Source organism: Paramacrobiotus metropolitanus, unplaced genomic scaffold (assembly GCF_019649055.1).
Source record: "Paramacrobiotus metropolitanus isolate TYO unplaced genomic scaffold, Prichtersi_v1.0 Parri_scaffold0000268, whole genome shotgun sequence".
Lineage (NCBI taxonomy): Eukaryota > Metazoa > Tardigrada > Eutardigrada > Parachela > Macrobiotidae > Paramacrobiotus > Paramacrobiotus metropolitanus.
In genome coordinates this window covers 59,859-81,031 of record NW_026570488.1, presented here as the reverse complement: position 1 = coordinate 81,031, position 21,173 = coordinate 59,859, and positions in this window count along the sequence as shown.

Genomic DNA, 21,173 nt, shown 5'->3' with positions numbered 1-21,173 from the left:
GCCGTAAAATTCGAGACTTAACTGGAGAAGGCCCATAGCAAAAAACTGCAAGCGCTCGTATCTGTACACTACTTGATAGTTACAATTTTAAAGATTAAAAGACAATCAAAGCCTTTCTCCTCTCTCGGATTAAAAGGTAACGTACTCAAAACAGCCGTAGCATTTCCTTTAACAACAGCAAAACTAAAACTAATGCTGCTTGAGAAAAGCAGTAGAGCGCGCTGCTCCAGTTAAGTCCCGAATTTGCGACCCAGAGATGCTGAGTCCGAAAATGTCCCTTAATTGTAAGTACTGTACACCTTAATTCAACTCACCATCGGACCATCCCACTGGAAATGGCACAACAATTCTGCACGCCAAAGTACTGTTCTATCCAGCAATACTGAGGAATTTCTGCAACTGCGAACTGCGAAGAAGAACGGATTACAGTCTGTACTCGATGATGTCGAGTGAAAAGCAGGGTCGCATGCAGCTGCCAACAGTCACTCTGAAACGAACGCAACGCTGCCGAAAGATCTAATCGACGGCGAAAACAGTACGTACTGTACGTCAGCGATGACTGAACGTGGCCACACCGCCACTGCGCTGCGTTAGAATGGGCAGGGGATAAAAGGGGGCAGTGGAACCTGCCACTGGCAATTGCCACCGGCGGTGGCAGTTGCCACTATGCGTTCTGGCAAGTGATAAAAAGTGGAAACTGGCAACTGCTAAGATATGGCTATACGTGTGTTATTGTACTCGTATACTTGCTAGTGCAGTAAAGGCCTACATACGGTTCATCCATCGTACCTCCAGATATGAAAAAAATCGATAAAAAATGAAACAGAGAAATCAATCTGTGGGCTGTCACACCTGTCAGCTACTACGGCTACGTTATCCACAGGCACAACAACTAGGTGCCACCGAACGTTCACAGTTCTGAACACGAGCTACTTGTGCCTGGGAAATACTCGCGCCGTCCTTTGGCTCGCCATTGTCTTGGTCTAGCTAGTTTGGGCGGGTTTTAACTTGAATGCCCAATCCAGTGCGGGCTGCCACCGTCGAGATCAGGGCGGTCGCTGTCCCATGCGTCCCATTTCGTAACCGAACAATAATCGCCTGACATTATGTCTGCAGTGCGTTCGCCGCAGTAGTGGCTCAGGGGCCCTTGGATCATTTGGTTTCAACTTTAATTATTCTCAATAGTTTTTTTAGTTATTCTTTTAGTCACTTTAAGTCACTTAGTCAGTTTTTGGAGATTTAAACAATTGTGCAGTAAAAACAAAAGCTTTTAGTTTGAGACGTTTGAGACTTTTTTTGAGACGCTGCCTGTATCAGCAGCTCTGTTTTCTTGAGGCAGTCCGTGTGCACTGTGGCAGAAAAGCATTTACCGATACGACTTCGTTGGCTCCCGTATAGTTTATTAGACATATCTGATGCAAGCCGTGTTTATCTGCAAGTGACAGAAGAGTTTAATCATTCATTAATGGACTAGGTTTTCCATAATTGTAGTACGATTCGTGAAGATCGGCGATGTTTCACCGCATGAACGGCCAATTTTTGTGCTACCCTGCGTTTACCATGAGACACCAACTTATCGGATTCCGTATAATAATGTCGTTGGTTAATGGGTGTTTTCTGGGACACTTACGACTTAACAGCGTTCCTGCACTTTTCGCACTAGGAGTAATATGCGCTGTTCTTACGTTTATGTCACGACTTCGTACTTTACTGCAGCTCGACCCAACACACACTGATGGTCTCACACTGATGACCATACGCTAGTAACATGGTTGCTATACTACGCCACAGTTTAAGAGGCCAGAGATTCGTTGTACAAAGGCAACTTACTGCGTTCTACATTAATTTCTAGCTATTTTGTATGAAGATTATCGTTGAACGGCAGATGTCATCTCAAGAACCATGTCATCTCAAGATTCCGGCAGTTGCCACGTTTTATCGCTTGCCAGTACACGTAGTGGCAACTGCCACTGCCGGTGGCAATTGCCAGAGGCAGGTGCCATTGCCACCTTTTATCCCCTGCCGTTAGAGTGGCGCTCGACAGAACGTGGGCGTGGCCAGCAGACAGGGCCGGCCGGGCAGGGCGTCTGCAGCGCCACCGGAAACCAATACATCCGAGCCGGAGCGCTGAACTGTGCTGCGTTCATATTCCGTTTCCTTGCCCTATAGCTAACGTTATCCATGGGTTTGTGCTCGTAGCAACTGCAACCCCATGCTTAGCCGTAGCTGTCTCTGTGTATTGCGCTATCAGAACGCTGGATTTCCCAGCACTGAATCCCGTGAGAACACTATCCGCTGCGGCCAATTAATCGTACTAGGCTCGCAGATGACCAGCCGCCACCCGCAACCGTCAGATGCAGGCAGTAGCTTGTCGACCTTTAACTAGTTTAATACTCGTACAATGGTTGGTAAAGAATGAGATCAGTAACCCCATATATGTAGCCTACGCAAATGACGTACGCATTTCAAAACCATAATTATTGCATCAGATGCAATGCATTCTTGAGTTAATGTGGGTTCGTCTGTAAATATTAGCGTTTATGAGTCTTTCGGTTTTTACAGCAGCCACTGAAAAAGCCAGTCGGTGACGATAGTATGGGCGTAAGGGCGTTGCCGATTACAAGAGAATTGTTGAGATTAGCTTGCTGGTCAGACCTAAATTATCAGGACCCTGCAGCATTCGCAAAGTTCGCCAATTTGGCTTGTGAAGTTACTCTATATATCCAGGATCTGATTTTCTCATATTTGCAGCACTCGCACAATTCGCCGAGGGGGCTGCTCCGGCCACTGTAAATATGCCGATTCTGATTTTCGTATATTCTCTTATTCCCACAGTTTGCCAAAATGGCTGCTGCGGTCACTGTATTTATCCCGGTTCTGATCTTCTCATTTTCGCACCATTCGCAGCGTTCGCCAAGGGTACTCCAAAGGTCAGTCTTTGTAAGCATACCCAGCAATACTTTAATGGTCAGTCTTTGTAAGCATACCCAAAGATATGCCGGGTTTGATTTTCCCATATTCGCAGCCTTCGCAGTGTTCGCTAAAGGTACTTTAAAGGTCAGTCTTTGTAAGCATACCCAACGATATGCCGGGTTAGATTTCCCTACATTCGCAGCCTTCGCATTTGGTTCGTAATTATTAATGAAAAAAAATTCCAAAAATTTAAACGCGCGGAGCAGTACCAAAGTCTGATTATGAACCGAATCCGATGCTATTCAAACTGCGCGCGCAAACGGATTTAACGCCTACGTATACAAGTCCTTTGGCTACAAAATGGCATAAAGCAATGGAAAAAAGTGTTTAAGAGTGTGCGACAGCGAAAGTTGCCGTGCATGTATACAAATTTGGTGCTACGTACCGGGCCAAATCCCATAAGCAATAAACGGGAAGGTAAATGGTACGTACTTGAGGAATTCGAAGAACCACGCAGTGTGCATAGTGGAAATCATCTCAATTGTGATTGGTCCCTGAAGTAGGTGGTCACAAATGAACCGGTCCCGCCGATCTGGGTACAGTTGTTTACGGCATTCGTAGTCATGGATGAAACAGTGTTAGAGTACGGTATATCAGTAATGCTGCCTTCTATTGCTAATTCCGTTTTCATTAAGTTGAACGTATTTAAGTACCAGAATTGTAACAGTTATTGTATCCTGGATACGTTTTAATCTTGTAACCTTAACACGAACTTGGCGAACCTGGCGAATACGCGCGAATGCTGAAAATGTAGGTGGGACCTTAATAGAAGTGATAACGACGTACGCACTACAACCACCAAGTACTGTACCAAGTAATAATTTAAGAGCGTTACCAAAATCTAAGTATTAGCAATCTAAGTATTAGAACCAATCAGCAATGATTTTTAAAATAATCTAAGTTGAACATTGTTACCAGAAAAGCGAATAAAATATAAAACTGAACGAGTATACAAGCTGTACTCTAAGCGTAAACCTGAGGCCCACAGCATGTGCACTACGGCAACGTACACGTACAATATCGTGCGGTGATCTGTATAAATGAATTATTGCTAAATAACAATTAGTATTAAAATTCATTTGTACGACCAAAGCGTATGAGCGGTATAAATAATATTATATGAGCAACCACTAAAACTCTCAACCTACTGTACAGTAACATACGTACGTAACCTACTGTACAGTGCTGGGGTTTGCCATTGGCTTCATTACAATAATGTGTCCAGCCGACTGCAGTACAGATACAAGTATATAATATTGGTACTAACGATAAATATATCCCACATCGTTTTCCCATATTCGCATCGTTCGCAGTGTTCGCCAAGGGCACAACAGGGGTCAGCCGCATTGCATCACAATCTCAAAGTGATTAATATTGCATAATATTCAAATTCACTTCGACTAATTAATCACAGCAGTACACCTTTTTGTGTTTTAAAAGTGGCAGTGGTGTGGCTAAGCAAAAATACGTACGCTTGGCCATAGGGGTTACTGATCTCATATGGAGCCCAATGGTTTAGCGTGGTAGCCTGTGCATGCCAGAACGGACACGGGTGCATGTTTTAATTAGGTACTAAGCAGTGCGCCTGTGTACGCAATTTGCGGACAAGGACGGAATAGGAAAACGCTGTAAAAGTAAAATAAAATAAACATTATACTTATATGTAAAAGCTAGATACTTGCACAAAAAGGCAGTAGTTTGTTAATTAGTACCTGTTAGGCCGTATTTGTTTGTGCCGGTAAGTCTGCTGTGTGTGTGGCTATGACCCCGTCTCCTGGCGACTGCCGCGTACTCTGCAGCCACAAACTCACTTTGAGCGACGACTAATTTGTACAATATCTGCCATGTATGTACAAGCACAATATAGATATTTACTAGACATGGGCCGTTGTTAGGCGGGCCGGCGCCTTCTTTCTGGCGGGCAGGAATCTGGATGAATCGTAACGCTGCTGTAGATACCTCGTGGAATCCGATAGGATGTATGATTGAAGAGTCCAATGTCAGCATGTCGTCCAGCGGAAGCAGTACACAATCGGCAAGCGTCCCCCGGCGGAGCGCTCCCAGCGCGCGAACGTTATCGGGATCACTGGCGAGTTTCCTTGTCACATAGTAATTTTCTTGGTGGACCTTGTACGTGCTTGTCGGTTGGGACGCGGCAAATCAGAGACACAGGGTTCCAAACCGGCCGTGTTCATCGGGATGGACACGACCGGTGTGAAGCCATGTGCCGGTTCCGGTACCATGGTTTGACAGACATGAGCACAGTAAGCCTGATCGCGACGGGTCTCTTCACGCTGCCCTGCCCGACGCAGACGACGGGCGCTTTCGCTTCCAGCCGGTTTCGACAGTGTTACATTGTTGTGGGGGAAACCGCGATGGCGTTACCTATTGCGTCAAGACTCGTTCTCAAACTGTAAGCCGAAGTTTGACCGGCGCTCGCACAGCATTCCTTGATCACTGCCGGAGCGATCAACGTATTCTAGGCGAGCGCCGGCGCCGGCGCGGCGTTCCTCAACCAGGTGCCCGATAATCTACGCTAACGCTCGCTGTTAATAGCTCCAAGCTGTACTGCGTCAGCAGCGATTGTGCCTACTGTGATCGTCAAAGTGGTGTGAGTGTGGCGGTGGCACCGCATTTGGGTTTTTCCATTTGGAGACACTTCTGCCATAATGAATATTAATTCAGTTGGCAGAAGTTTCCATGTCCGAAAACTGCTACTTCACCGACGATTCTAAAGGTTATGACAGGTACGTCGAAAGTTTGGGAAAAGAAAGGAAGAAAATCAATACTTATCGGTTGGCGCTAACGGCAAATTCATCCGGAAATATAGGACCAAGAGCGCATGACTGCATTTCCCAAAAAGGCTCTCTGGATGGCTTACCGGCGTTACTGCATATATTATACTGTATATTGTACGCCGCTGTGCCGCGCAACTGACGCGCTTTGCAGAAAGTGAAATAATTGTCGTACAAGCAGCTGTCTCGCGCAACTCGTGTTTCACGGTGTGGACTGTTGTAACATGTCGTACTGAGATTAACCCAATGAAATTCCTGACAATCATGGCTGGTGTAAGCAGAGTAAGCAGAAATCCCTCCGTCAACAAACGTAACTACAATGTACGACAAAAAGAGGTTGAACCGATCACTCGGTCCGCGGTTCAAGATAACCTCGCAACGACACGCCACCACTAAAACTTAGACGCTTACTCACTACTTTCAGACGCTCACGCTCCGTGAATATCAAAGTGCAGCTATACTAGTTGCATATCAAAAGGTGTAGAAAAAATTTTAAACTTTTTGATACTAAACCTGTGGCTGTTTATGGCGAACAGCACAAATTCTAGCCATTTTGCTTTCCCATAGACTTAAGCATTGATTGCAAGCCAAACGGTTATGCGCACAGATCCTATACTGTGCCTACGAGAAAGCAAAATGGCTAGAATTTGTGCTGTTCATATAAACAGCCACAGGTTTAGTATCAAAAGTTTAAAATTTTTTCTACACCTTTTGATATGCAACTAGTATAGCTGCACTTTGATATTCACGGAGCGCGAGAGCGTCTGAAAGTAGTGAGTAAGCGTCAAGTTTTAGTGGTGGCGTGTCGTTGAGGTTATTTTGAACCGCGGACCGACTGATCGGTTCAACCTCTTTGTCGTACATTGTATGTTGTATCATAACGCTTACAAGCGGAGCAGCGCTGAAACCAGTTAAATCCTTATTTAACAGGAATTTTAATTAATGAAGGCATATAAAACCGTAATTTTGAGCGGCTGTTAAAGCGTTAATCGAAAGAATTATTTCCCAGTATTTCTAAGTGTATGCGCAGACAAAAACACTTTTCCGCCCTTCAACACAATCCAAGTCCATGCACGGAAGCGTGACCTTTACCCTGTGAGCGTGCCGAGCGCGATTGGCAGGTCTGCCATATAATACGACATATTATTCATTTCACTGACACACGGAACACCGTTTATAGTTCACACCATTGCTTGTCCCAGTGCTGCGTTGTGCGTGGTAAGGACAACGTGGTAGGATTGTCCATAATTGATAGCGTCACGTTGTTATGACGTACAGTACATTAGCGCCGACGACGGGGCCGCGAAGCCCCTTAGACGCTTTACGACAGCACTGCTATTCTATCTTTTAAATAAGCATCGCGGCCCCGTCGTTTACGGACAGTTTGAACTGGTCTTCCCCAGGTTTCCGCGGTCGGAGCGCTCCACATGGGAAAAAGACGTAAGGAAGTAACAGCGACAACTCGTCGTCTCACGTACGGTATCGCACCACAGCAAAAGGCGCAGTAATAATCCAGTTAAATATTTTTCTTTCGTATCCAGAAGAAAAAGGCAATGCAGACGTTATTACGCGGATCATCATGGCCACCGGCCGATCAGTTAGCAGATGTAACGCCTCGACCACGCTCCCAACCACCGCTGGCGTCGCGCCGTCGAGGTGAAGGTTAACGAAGCCACTAGACGTACTCGAACAATTTCAATGAACTGACGCGGATATACCTACCATACCGGCGCGAAGATGCACGCGCAGGATAAATGACAGGGAAATCAAATAAAGCGGGGAATAATGAATAATACCAGAATAATGATCGTATAACACGGCGTCCTGTTCCGTCGGGACTTCGTGCAGTATCCTACGGAACAATCTTGTACATTAACTAATCACACTGATGATTGTTTGTACTCGTACATCTCTCAGTTAATCGTCCCATTCGTATAATCTCTCCGTCAGAAACGTAATTATCGTCAATAAAATAAACGTACCAGCGCAAAAACAGATTAAATTTTTAATAACTTACAAAGGAATTTATGAAGGTAATCGTCATTTGAAACAGCCATTCAAGCGTTCAGAATGATTCTTTCCAAGCGATAGATAAGTGTTTCTAAATATATACGCACACGAAAATACTTTACTGTCTTTCAGCATAATCCAGGCTTAAGTAAAAAAAGCGTGACCTTTACAATATATGCGTGCCGAACGCGAATGCGCAGAGACAGCGGCCGCGTATATTACGTATTGCTCGTTTTAAGTACCTTCATTAACACACGCCGAAACACTAACGCATTCGTAGACGTTCTTACCGTTCCCTTCCATCGTTTCATGTGACGATACAGGCAGTAAAGATAAAGTGTTGTCATGCCGTGCATTATCACCGACGGCGGGCCGCGATCCCCATCGAAAGGATATGATAGCGCTGCTATCCATCCTGTCTTCTAAACAGGCCTCGCGGCCCCGTCGTCTACGGAGACGGTAGAGCGGGTAAACGATCAGCGGATGAAATTGCCGGTAGTTTCGCAGCGCAACTACCGGCATTATCCCGGTTCAACCTTACCAGTTACCACATAGTGCAATTGTCAGTTTGTGGTAACGTGGTACTGGTATTCTCCGTATTTCCGCGCTTGCCAAAACGGTCAATATATGGAGGAAGAGAGGAAGGGAAGTGTTGTACCATTTATACGTCAGCTGACGCCGCACCATCAAGGAAAAGGGATGTCGCAGGTTACGGAGCCACACAGTATAATATTATACTGTATCCTGTCAGATTGGCTTATTCTGTCTGCACGTGTACTTTACAGATGCCATACTCGTACACCGTCCCATTCCCAGCTGTTTAAGCAGTCCACGCGTCTGTGCGCAGAAATGAAGAATAAGATGTATACTACACAGGGCAGTTGTAATCATTTCCTATTAATATTTAATAGCAGAACTCCCTATTTAACCACAACACTTGGAAACCGACCGGGTTGAGCCTTGTGCATGCTGAGCCGTCCGGGTCACATCAGGTCATCCGTTCCGGTGCAGTCTGCAGACCGGACGTGTTTGTGGTGTGGTTAATGATGCAGCCGGCCTGGTATTTGTGTGTGCCTATGAATTTGACACCCGGCATGAATGTCCCGTTTTCAGATGTGGTTTCTTTACATAGGATTTCACATAGCGGTAATTATTGTATTCAGCTTCTTCAGGGAGTTTAATCACTGCAAGCCGTGTATACGTATCTTAGAATTACCTTACTGTACAACTATCCTTAATGCCAACGACATTAATTTTTCAATTCATATTCCTCAATGCTTCAATAATCTCTGTATTCTGTAGTGTGTTAACCGGCGCAAAACTGCTACTGCTCAACTAATCATCACAAACTGATTCTGCCGGTACGAGTACGAGTAGAGATTATGCCTGACAACTTGGCCAAAAATGACTAATATAAAATGCTATTCTGCCGAACCAATCACAGAAAAGGGAGTAAAGACCAGCAAAGGCTAAGAATAAGCAAAGGAAAAACCGCTGCCGACACGAAACAAACCAGACACTGAGGAGCCGTTAGCGAGCGGTGCCGTTAGCGTCTCCACGAGGGCCTTCACCTGCGTCCCGCGTTCCCTCACATCCTCTGTGCCCAGAGGCTGCTCGTTGGCTCTCACTTCCGCCAGCCGGTCCGCGGCGCGCTGCTGGTCATCCGCCGCCGCTGTCCCCGCCAGACCCGCCTCCAGCAGCCGTCACACCTGCGCCCACAACCCCGCGCTCGCCGGCCGGACATGCGCCTCGTCAATGTCCACGGGGCCCGGGTGTCCATAATGCGGCACAATGCGTCCGCTCCATCGTGTCCGGATGGGAGAAGAGCTCCTTCAGCAACTCCACTGGCAGCTGCTGCAGTCCCTCCGCGGCAGCCTCCCGGAAGTCCATCTGCAAACGAAGCACTTCAGTACGCTCTTCGAAAGGTGTAGGGCAGTCATCCAAAGCCAGCCCGCCCCACTCACCTCCCAACGGTTGCCGCCTGGCTACGCGATGTAGATCCATGTGCGGCCATCATCCAGCCGACGCAACTCCAACGGCGGCGGGCGGCCACCCCCGGTTGCAGCGATACAGCCAGGCCTCCATCAGACAGCGCTGCGTCTCCTCCGCCGCAGCGACACACACCGCCGGCAGCTGCAGCGTGCCGAAGACGAACGCCTGCGGACCCACCAAGAGCTCGGCGTAGGCCTTCCCGTAATAGCGCCGCAAGTCCTCTTCCCCGGGAGGTCCGCCGCGCATTCTCGCCAGAACGCTGCTCCCGCCGTCCCCGACCGCCGTCACGCCGGGATAGTCAACTGCAAACCGTTTGCAGTTAGCAACTTTGCACCGTGTCACTGCGCTGCTGGCAAGCTGACGTGGACGAAAACGGTGAGCCGATTATCGTTACACTTCCGGGATCCGGCGTCCGCAGTATCGCTAAACTGATCGAGTTGCCGCCTACTGGCGAGTGGCGATATTAGTTGAAAACATTTTTGTTCTGGATTCTTGAGGTGTGTTTTGAGAAAATGTTGGTTGCGCAGACTTGCGCTATTGGATCTCTCCGCTGGCCCCGTGGCAAGATTTTGTTAATCGTGTAGAGCTTGTTGCGCGTGCATTGCCAATCGGCGCGACGGGATGCGAGAGGAGGATGCGGGAACGCGGGCCCTTTTGTTGAATGTGGAGAAGGACGGGGTTTCGTTAGCGAGCTGCCAACCGCCCAAGACTTGCACTACCCTGTTGCGCGGTGGCAACAAGGACCTCTCACGAGCTGATGAATGCAGTATGGACAAGATGGCATGGATGTGGCGGCTAGTGTCCTTCTGCACCTGAGGAGCGTTCCCCGGCCGGCGGCGGCGCCGTGGCGATGGCTTCGTCTTCGGCATACACCGCCGTTACTTGCTCTTTAGATATCACATTGAGCGTGTGGCGTTCCGAGCTTTGCTGTCAGAATAGTGTTACATGATCAATTTGGCCGAGTTAATTAGGGAACGGAGAAAGGTCACGACCAGACCGACCGGCAGCGCATGTGAAGTGGCTTTATTAGGAAAGTATCGGTAGATGGCAAAGTTGGTAAACAGTAAGAACAGGAATCAGCATGCTGATTAGTACTGTTGCCTTCGGAAGATTTGTACAATCGGGTTACCTAATGGTTCATGCATTACGGTATAACAGTCATTTAAGTATGCATAAAGCCATAAACAGACACAGTCCGGTTAAAGGCTAGGCATATCAGGGCATACATCAGTTATTAGTAAGCTGTGCATGGAGCTGTGTGGAGAAATTATGGGCGTAAAGGTAAATACTTTGATACAGCGCACTGACGTGTGAGCGCAATGTTCGCATATGAAGCAACGACCACTACACTACAGTGCCAATTACAGGATAGTACAGCATAACCTAAGAAACTCACAAATTTGCATTTTTCCCTGTTTGTATGCGCCTACAATTTCTCGACAAGCTTGTACATGATCGATTTAATCACAATTTCCAGTAAACGGTTAAAACGGAAGAGTCAATGCGGGAGGATTGATTACAGACAGCGAAACAGATCTTTCGTATAACGAAGTGGAGTTGGACCGATCGGTGCGTTCGTTGTTCTTAACGGTCATGTGTTTTTTTCGTAAAAGTGGTGAGTTTTAGTGTAGAATACTACGGCTTCACTGGCTTGTGAGTACAGCTATTCGAGTGCGGTTTTTTCAATCAGCGCATTATTTCTGGATAAAAAGGCGGCACGAATCAGGTTATGTATCTTCGTCGTGAGCAGTGTAATAGCGTTATGGAAACAGCATACATATTGCAGAGAACGTATACGAAGTGGACGGAGAAAAGCACGACGTACTCGTATAATTTGCAACGATACACAATCGGCTAGATTTTGTTGATTATTTCCAGTACGTTTATAAACTGTGAACGTATAAGAGTAAAAACTTAATCCCACTTCGATCGCCATTAATTTTTAGTCGTGCAAAACGTTGTTCGGAATGAATTAGTGCACTCGACTGAAATATTATGTTTTGACTGGTCAAGTTTTAGGCGCGCAATGACACCGTACATAGAATTGCGGCCGTTGCAACTTGCCGGCTACTCGGTACGTTGCGAAATCCGAATAAGTGAGCGGCTTTTTCTCGCTTGTTCGCGTACATGCGCATCTGCAGTAGATACTGAACTTTTTCTGTTGCGGCCGATTCCAGGCGACAGCCGAATCGTAACGAGCCTAGCTATCAGAGTATCACTATATGCGGTATACAGCGGAGATAGTCGGCGAAACACACAAATCTACCGTTGCAAAAACACGTTCTTGTTGTTGTTTGTGGGCCCATGAAGTATGACTCCGCCTCAATACCGCGTCATCACAACGAAATGGGCGCCCGTAACACAGCAGCGCTACAGAGCAGAGCGCCGGTCGCAATAATTCTTTGGTTGGAGATTTCGTAAAATATATTTTCCGATTGCGAGAAATTCTGTCGTCATAGTGCAGTGTAATCAACGCTGAACTGAATTACTGCAGCGAGAAAGGCCAACCTAGCGGAACCGCGAGAAAGCACTGAAGCGGTCAGGCGGAGCAGTTGACGTAATAAGTCGCCGGCTGCATGAAAGACTACGCCACAGTCTGCTTTTGCGATGTGAGTCACGTGACGGTCATATCGGCTGCTGTTTGTACTTGGCACTTGAAAATTTAAATGTCCAGAAAAAGCGCAATATGGAAATGAAGGTATGCACTATGCATCGCTAATTTTTATTGCAGGTTGAAGGGTAAACAGCCAAGCTGCCTCGGCCTAATATTATTAATCCGTGTACAGATATTGGGTAGAACACAGCCAGCAAATTCGAGATCTGAAGGCACACACTACTATCAGCGTAACAGTTGCCAATTTTAGACCGGCAGCCTTTTTCCTCTCACGGATTAAAGCTAGGTCAGGTGCGTAGAACTGAACGGCCGTAATTTCTCTGAACATTTCTGTGAACAATCGACCGGCCGAGCTTGCTTTCTCACTTAGACTGTACTGTAGTGGCACAGTGTTTCGTCACGTTTCACCACTGGGAGAGTTGTCGGTCCAGCACTCAAAAATGACGTGGGAATCGTGGTTTAAGAGATGAGTTACATTTTGCTATAGAGAAGATTACATTGACTTAGTAATCCTAGTTATACCATATCTGCACGGCTTTAGCTTCTCAGTTATGGCCATTATTCTTCACAGTTTCCGGCGCGAACGGCTCATTTCTGTCGAGCGATCTGCAGCATGAACTGGCACGATTGAGTAGTGCTGCTGCACCTGACCTCTGTACTGCGGTTTACGACCAGGAGATGCGGCATGTCCGCGTGGTTGACATGAATGACCGGGGTGTCTACGTTGACTTGCTGAACGCAGTGCAGAAAATCAACGTAGAGAAGTACTGCACGATAAGATTTGCATCTGCACTATCTTGTAAGATACGGGTACGTATAAGAACGATCACAACTCAGGTTTTCTGGTCTACTCTGTTGTATTTAGTTTTCGCCCCTTAAAAGTGCGCGTCTAATTCGACAAATTACTCTCTTCTTATAACGTTTAGCGCATAAACTTTCAAGTTTGCCTGATTGTACGAGGTATGTACAGAGCTATGTAGTTGTATGTGTGTATGTATGCTCTATATATGTACTTATATGTTGTATGTACCTACAATATATATGCTCTATAGTTACGCTATTCTGTGTCAGTGTTTGTAATACGTTCTCGTTTATATCAGCACAAAGTAATTATGTAAATTGATATATACACTTTTAAAGGCGTTCCACGGGAAGGTCAGATGGTACACCCGCGTTCTAAATTGCTGATGTTAGACGTAATAGCTGCCGACTAACATTCCCCAATCCGGTTCCAGTGCTCCTTTATGCTTGCAGCCTATAAACACCCAACTAAAAACAAAAGTGATTTTCCCAACACAAACGTCTGACCAGCGCTCTAATAAACTTCCAGCGTATAATTCCGGTTTAGTGTATCATTCTCTTCCTTTTCGCAGTACTAACGCTTTTCCCCATACTTTTCGCGGTTGTCTCGAATTACTTCCTCTTCTTCTGTGCTTTTCAAAGTATACTTGCGAACTTGGCGATCGAGTGGCGATTAAGCGATCGCTCACTAAAAGGGATTCTCCAAACAGCTGACCTCGCGCTACTGCCCAAGTGGCGTCGCACCTGCTCAATCACTTGATTGATCCAATAGGCGAACTTAATATTTTGCCGAAATCTAAGAAGTAAAAGGTTACTGAAATGTGGTACCTTCAGTAAAAATAACTTCTTAAGAGAGCTGACCTTTCGCAGCTATGCCAGAACGCGCAGGGGTTTTATGTAAAACCGTTCCTATCACTCACAAAACCGAAAAGCGTATTGTGTGATTCAGAATGGGCCAACGTTAAAATTCAGATACATAAGCTTTACCTCTGAAACGCTTTTTAAAACAGCAGCATTTGCAATCAGCGAGATGGTCAAAATTAAAATGACAAATTATTATTATTCTCGAAATTTGTCCCCGGCTCCACAGAGTGACCAGCGATCGTTACTGTAAAACGAGCCACAAGAAACGCGGATGCGACGTCGGAGTCATTTCTTGGTACACAATATAGCGGCAATTCAGGCAACCTGTTTTTGTTGTAATGGTGACTTTTATCCCGTGTTGTGAGCAATATATAGGCAGATTACTGCGATTTATCAGTTATCTTTAGTGAAGGCAATCTTTATTGGGTAATACTCGTACAAATGAACACTGGTTAAATCATAACTGCTAAATTACGCAGTACATTATTTCAGCACGTAATAAACTTTATCCACTTCTACCTTAGTTATCAGTCCACAGTGTATATGCGTAGAGCCAAATCGTATTTGGTTAGTTGAACAGTGACCTTTATCATACCGGCTGGTAGCATTTACGTAAGGTAGGAGAAATGCACAACTTTCGTAATACATTAATGCATGCTATAAATATAGACATATAGATATATGATACATCGTCATTCAAGCAATCGGCCAGCAAAATGGGAGTAACGAGGTAGCCAGAAAGTTAGAAATCAAGCAAGCGAAAAATTTGCCAGACCACGCAGCAAGTAGCGCGAGATTCACTGAAAATTACTGCAGTGTTACAACCGGAAGTCTTCTGACGCGGCCACCGGTTTTCCGCGCTCCCATACTACATCCGGCCCTTTGCGCTTCTTTCACAGCCAATTCTTTTGGCTCCTCCTGAGGAGAACACTCCTGCTCATCCCAAAAAAGCCAGTTACTCTGTAGCATGATTGTTCTCCAAAATGACAGCAGTAGTTACGCTGATGGGCTTTTCGGGCATATTCCGGGAGGGATAGGATATGATCCACATGGTGATAAATCACTACAGGAGCATATACCGGAAATGTATATCTCCATGTCCTGTTCCGACGGGACCGCGTGCAATTTACCCAACGGAACAATCTTAGAGATTAACCAGTTCCACACTAATGATTGTGCTGTACACCGCTCTGTTAATCTGCACATTCGCATAATCTCCCCGTCAAGCAAATAACTATCGTACAGTTTATAAACGTTACAGCGCTAAAACAGATTCAATTATTATTTTACAAAGGAATTTATGAAAGTGTTCGTCATTTTAAGCGGTTGTTAAAGCGTTCGAGAGAATTATTTCCACGTATTTCTAACTACACCTTGGTCACGCCAAGTTGGCGGCATCCCTTTAAAAAATTCAAATGACCCACTGGTCAAAAACTTAAACTTTTTTTAGCTTCTACGGTATCACCCAATCTATTTCACATATTTTAGACTCTGGGTATCCAAGATTTGTGTGCGTTAACCACCACAGGAATATCCGAACTAGAGCAGTCCAGGTTGACAATGCGCTGCAGTCTAGCTACCGTGGCTGCCTTCCCCTTATTCAAAATTCATTTTAAATTCATTTTTTTAATTTTTTTTTAATTTAAAATTTTTTAATTTTTTAAATTTAAATTTTAGCCCACCGGCTTCAACTTAGGTAAGTTATTCACCCAGTGGTCCTTCGGAGTGCACGTCACACAATTGACTTAAAGTTACTCGTGGGTCAGGGCAGCGGTATAGCTGTGGGCGTGATCAAAATGTGGGACGGTCTCTTTCACGAGGTCACCGTGCAGCCATACGGTCCAAAAGGAAATGGGCGTCAACTTTGGTATCACCGTTCGCAAAATAAGCGCGCGACATTGCCGACTAAGAAATCCGAATGGCCACCTTAACGTTATTCGGGCAGCGCTTGGTTTTTGAGAAAAAACGATTTTGGTCCCCATGGCGTTTTGTGTGTTTGGTCCAGCCGAAGATTTTCAGTTTTTGGTCACGAAACAGCCTCTTAATTGTCCCCAAAAATTCTTAATTTCAAGCCTCTAAAGTTATTCCTGATTTTCGGGCTAAATTAAATTCGTTTCAAACACTGCCTTGACTCGTTCAGTCGATGCCCTCGCTTCGTTAGGTGTTTCTCGCGACGCCGCAACAAGAAGTCGAATAAATTTATACTCAGAAAATGCACAAGAAAAAACTGCACTGGAAACTGTAAAATATTTGATATTCATGCGCAACACGATTCGGCAGAAAACTAAAATGTCATGCCGCTAACTTGGCGTGACCAGGGTGTACATACACGAAAATATGCTTCTGTCCTTCAGTGGGCAATCCAAGTTTAAATAAAAAAGCGTGACCTTTACAGTATGAGCGCGTGCCGAGCGCGACTGAGCCAGGCTGCCACGTAATTGATCGTGTTTTACTCATTTTAAGTACGTTCATTAGCGAACGAAACACTATTCGGTGTTCTTACCGTGCGATTTCACAGTGCTGCGTGGTAATGACAACGTGCTACGACATTACGTTGTCCTGACGTACATTATCGCCGACGACGGGGCCGCGACACACACCGGGAAGATATGATAACGCTACAATCGTATCTTCTAAACGGGCATCGCCGACGCGTCGTTTGCGGATTCGGGCAGCGATCGGAAGCAATAGGATGATGCATACATAGAACCCACAATCGTGCCAGTACGCTGGCCATCCCACTGATTACCGCCGCGATTCTCATGATCAGAGTGGCCCGTGAGCTGGTTGTATCACCAGAACTAAGAAGTGCAACTTCCGGCAATTTCACAAGATCACGCACAGCCATATACCCTATTTTTGCCGTCGATTGGAAGTTACTCGTACAAGCGTAATTAAGCTGCACATGCTATCTACAATCTCTGTCTGTCCATTATTCAGCTTGACTACGTGAAGCATGTGCCACGATGCGTTGGCTTTCAAGTTTCAACCGACTGACGCAGGCATGCCGATGGAGCTCGTGAATTCACTACCCGTAGTAGGTTTTCATTAACACTGAATTCAACTTTATTGTCACCGACACCACCACCACGAAGGGAATGGACATCCGCAGTGTGGCTGGCTTACAGAATTATCAGATTCTCATTCCTTCCCGTCTCCCGATTAGAATTACGCGTATACCGAGGCACAAGGGGAACTTGTGAAGGAAGTATCAAGTTCAAGCAACTCAGCAATCTGGCGTTATGGGACCCCCTTGGCGTCCAGTGACGCGAGGTTACTGAGTTCACCAATATGCCGACGATTAACGAACGGGAAACGCGGGACTAGTAGTCTCTGTAGAATGTGAGGGGACCCATGCCAGCGCCACCGACGGACAAATTCGGCGGATGCAACGGGATCCATGAGCCACGTTAATTAACATGTCGTACGGGCTGTACAGAGACTATGCGGCATGTGGTACGTTTTATTTAGCTGCCCGCACGATAACGGAATTCGGCCAGATCATACGACAGGAAACCGGCAAAAACCGAGCCGCGGAATATCTTCGCCAGCGGATAAGCATCGAAATCCAACGAGGAAATGCGGCATCGATCTTGGGGACAGCGCCGATAGGGGCAAATTTAGACCAAATTTTCTCTGTGATTAGGCCGCCTCTGTCGATTGATGCTTAACGTGATCGTTTCTGAAGTTCCAGTTACTGTGAAATTTTTTTGTGAACAGAAAGTATGCGATGGCTTTCTGTTGTGAACAGAAAGCCATCGCATTCGGAAAATAAAGTTCCTTCGTACACTTTATGTAACGCTTAGCGCGCAGGCCGCCCATTTCTACGGAAGGTATATACTGTATTATTACAACTATGCAGGAGTATCTACGGACGTATTCAAGAAGAAGCACGAGATTTCGCTGCTGTTCGCAAGATGGAAGCTATTTGGTTGTACAAAATCAAGCATAGCTCTAACCGGAAACTAAGGCGCAGCGTACAGTACATAACCGCAAATGAAATGACAGTTTGACACCATCGGCACCGACCAGAGTCTAATGATCTGTTACATTAGAATACTGCATTTAATTTTACTGGTAACCGGGCCGGGTAACCCCTATTCTAAGTATTCTATGTATATACAGTATGTATGTATTCTATGTATTCTGTGTATTTTTATTCTATGTATGCATCTATTCTATGTATATATGTATGTATATGTAATTCCGCATACGAAACACCCACAAAGCCATTCCAAGTAAGAAGTCCTTAAACGAACTACTACAGCTAGAACAGAGATCCACAGCAAACGAGATCTGTGTACAATACATGCAGTTGCCGGTTAAATAACGTGCAGGTAAGCCTCCTGAACAATCCACTCATCCAGACGGTCGTTGAGGCGGAACCAGCACTCGTACAGTCCGGCGTCCTTCCACTTGACCCTGTCGAACGTGAGGGTGGAGTGGCAGCGATACTGATCGTTCATGCCGGACCGGAAGCGTCCCGCGAAGCCCCACCACGACGTGACCTGTTCGGCCAGCGCCGGGATGGACGTGCTCTTCAGCAGGTAGTGTCCCCGGCGCCACAGGAAGCGGTTCTTCAGGTATCCCGGGAGGAAGTTGAAGCGCACCGGGCAGAACAGCTCCGCGGGGTCGCCGTAGCGGACGGTGAGGTTCTGCATGGGCGGATCGAAGACCTGGTCGCGGAGGAGGGTGGCGCTGACCCAGTAGCGCTGCGTCACCACCCGCTGGCTGCCGTTGGAGTGCAGGCACTCGTACAGACCGGTGGAGGCGTGCGAGAAGCTCTTGATCGTGATGAGAAACGCCCCGGTGTCCGGGTCGTAGTCGTGCCCCACCACATTGTTCCACACTACGTTCTCCCGCGGTTGAACGTCCCAGCTGCAGTTGCAGCAGTAGTTCACTTCGTCCCGCACTGGCAGGTCGATGGTGACATTGGTCAGAGTAACCAGCTGTCCGTTGTACGTGTACGCCGGCGGAATCGCGGTGTGCGAAACCTACCCATTGTACATACATGTACATGCACATATCATGACACATGTACCGTAACATACGTACATAATGTACGTACGTACATGTACCAATGTAGGTATATGAATTATATACGTACTATATATTTATATGTACAGTATATAAGGGGGAAAATGTGTCTAGCCGAACCAATCCCTTGTACTTCTGATGTAAGCCAGCTGGTGGTTTACGTTGTGGCTGCACAGCGTTTTATGTAAAGCGCTGCTATTAATCGTAAGATTGCAGGTACTGATAACAGGTAAGCAGCACTCGTACAACTGCAGGTGAACAGGCTAAAACTGTATTATAGCCCGGACCTGCCTGGTGCAGCTAATACCACATACCACATGTACCGTCAATGCCGCACAGCCTTAAAAGCAGCGCTTTACATAAAACGCTGTGCAGCCACAACGTAAACCACCAGCTGGCTTACATCAGAAGTACAAGGGATTGGTTCGGCTAGACACATTTTTCCCCCTATATACGTATAAATATATAGAAGTCGTACATCTATATAAGTCATATATACGTATACGTACAAGTCGTACTTGTACATACGTACATAATGTACGTATGTACATGTACGATTGTATATACGTATACGTATATATATTCAACCATAATAGGTAATTTTACATATATTATATCTATGTTATGTGTATGTACGTATACATATATTTACAGTATACATGTAAATTTTTATGCTTTTTATGCACGTATACATAATAAATTTATATGTACATGTACATGCATCAAGCTCACAGGAAGGTATATGTTTCGTCTCAATGTCGTACATATGAGCGGTACCTGCGTGCTGTTGGCGTACTGGCTGTTGTTGCAGGGCAGCACGAGTTTGCCGCCTTCGGGAGCGCGGATGATTGTCGTGTTGGGCGGCCATTCCGCCGCCGCGGAGGGAATTCCCGGGGGACTGGGGGCGCGCGCGTAGCCCAGCAGCTGCATGACGCCGCTGCCGTTGCGTTCTTTGGCGTCGTCCAGGATCCGGTTGACTACATTTACAACAACACCAATCAGGTTGGAGGGAAAAGAAACTGAATGCAACAGGTTGCAGGCTGTAACTTGCAGCTGCTGGCCGGATATTCTTCTAGGCTTAAGCCACATGGCGGCTATTCGCTGACATTTTGCACATACAGCACAGCAAAAGCAATCCACCTAACTATCTCTACGTGGGACAAAACAGGCCACATTTTGACGCTTTTCCTACAGAATCTCTTCCTAACCCTTCACGAATTCCTTTGAAGGCACTCAATGGTTGACAAAAAGGCCCATGCAAAAACACACCAAAGGTCACACAGTCTTTTACTGCCCCCAGGGGGGACGACGCCCCCCCCTCCAAGGGTACTATTTTAGGCCCTGCCGCAAGTCAACTGTACAGTGACTCACTTGTATCCACGCTGAGCCCCTGCTTGGCGCAGGCCCAACAGCCCGGGATGAGGCTGGTCAAGCAGAGCGCCACGGCCGCCACCACGATTCGGTAGCACAGTCACCAGTGGACGCATAATTCAACGATAAATAGGGACAGGAATAACTAATAATAATAAGGATGATGGTACACAGGATAACGTCCTCCGACTAAATTCACTGGTAGAAGGAACAGTCACGAATCACGCGTAGGATAGGATAAGAATTCCCGAAAGGAAACGCTCAAGAATGAGGAATATTATTATCGCCCGTAGTGACAGTACGACGTTCAGTTAAGTACGATCACAGACTGAACTGGCGGCGCGCTATCGGGGCTCTTATATACATCGAAGCCTACTCTGTCCAGACTGTGCGAAGCAATCCTGGCGGTCTGACAAAGACAGCCCATCTGTGCAGCGGCTTCTGTGTCCGTGCCGTCGGCGTCTCCCTGTGATACTTGTTAATACTGCTCTCATTTAGACGGATATTTAATTGTTAACTATGAAGTAGTGCAGCAGCGCTTGCAGTTATTGTTATTTGGCTGGCCATCAACAATAAATTGTTGTTAGACGAATACAAGGTTTAATCGTTAACTGATTTACGACAAGCAGAGTTAGGGAGTCCATTCCATTGAATGGAATTATGGAAGGCAGAACCGGTTTTGCGGCTTTAGCCATGTGTACAACTCAATGAGAGAG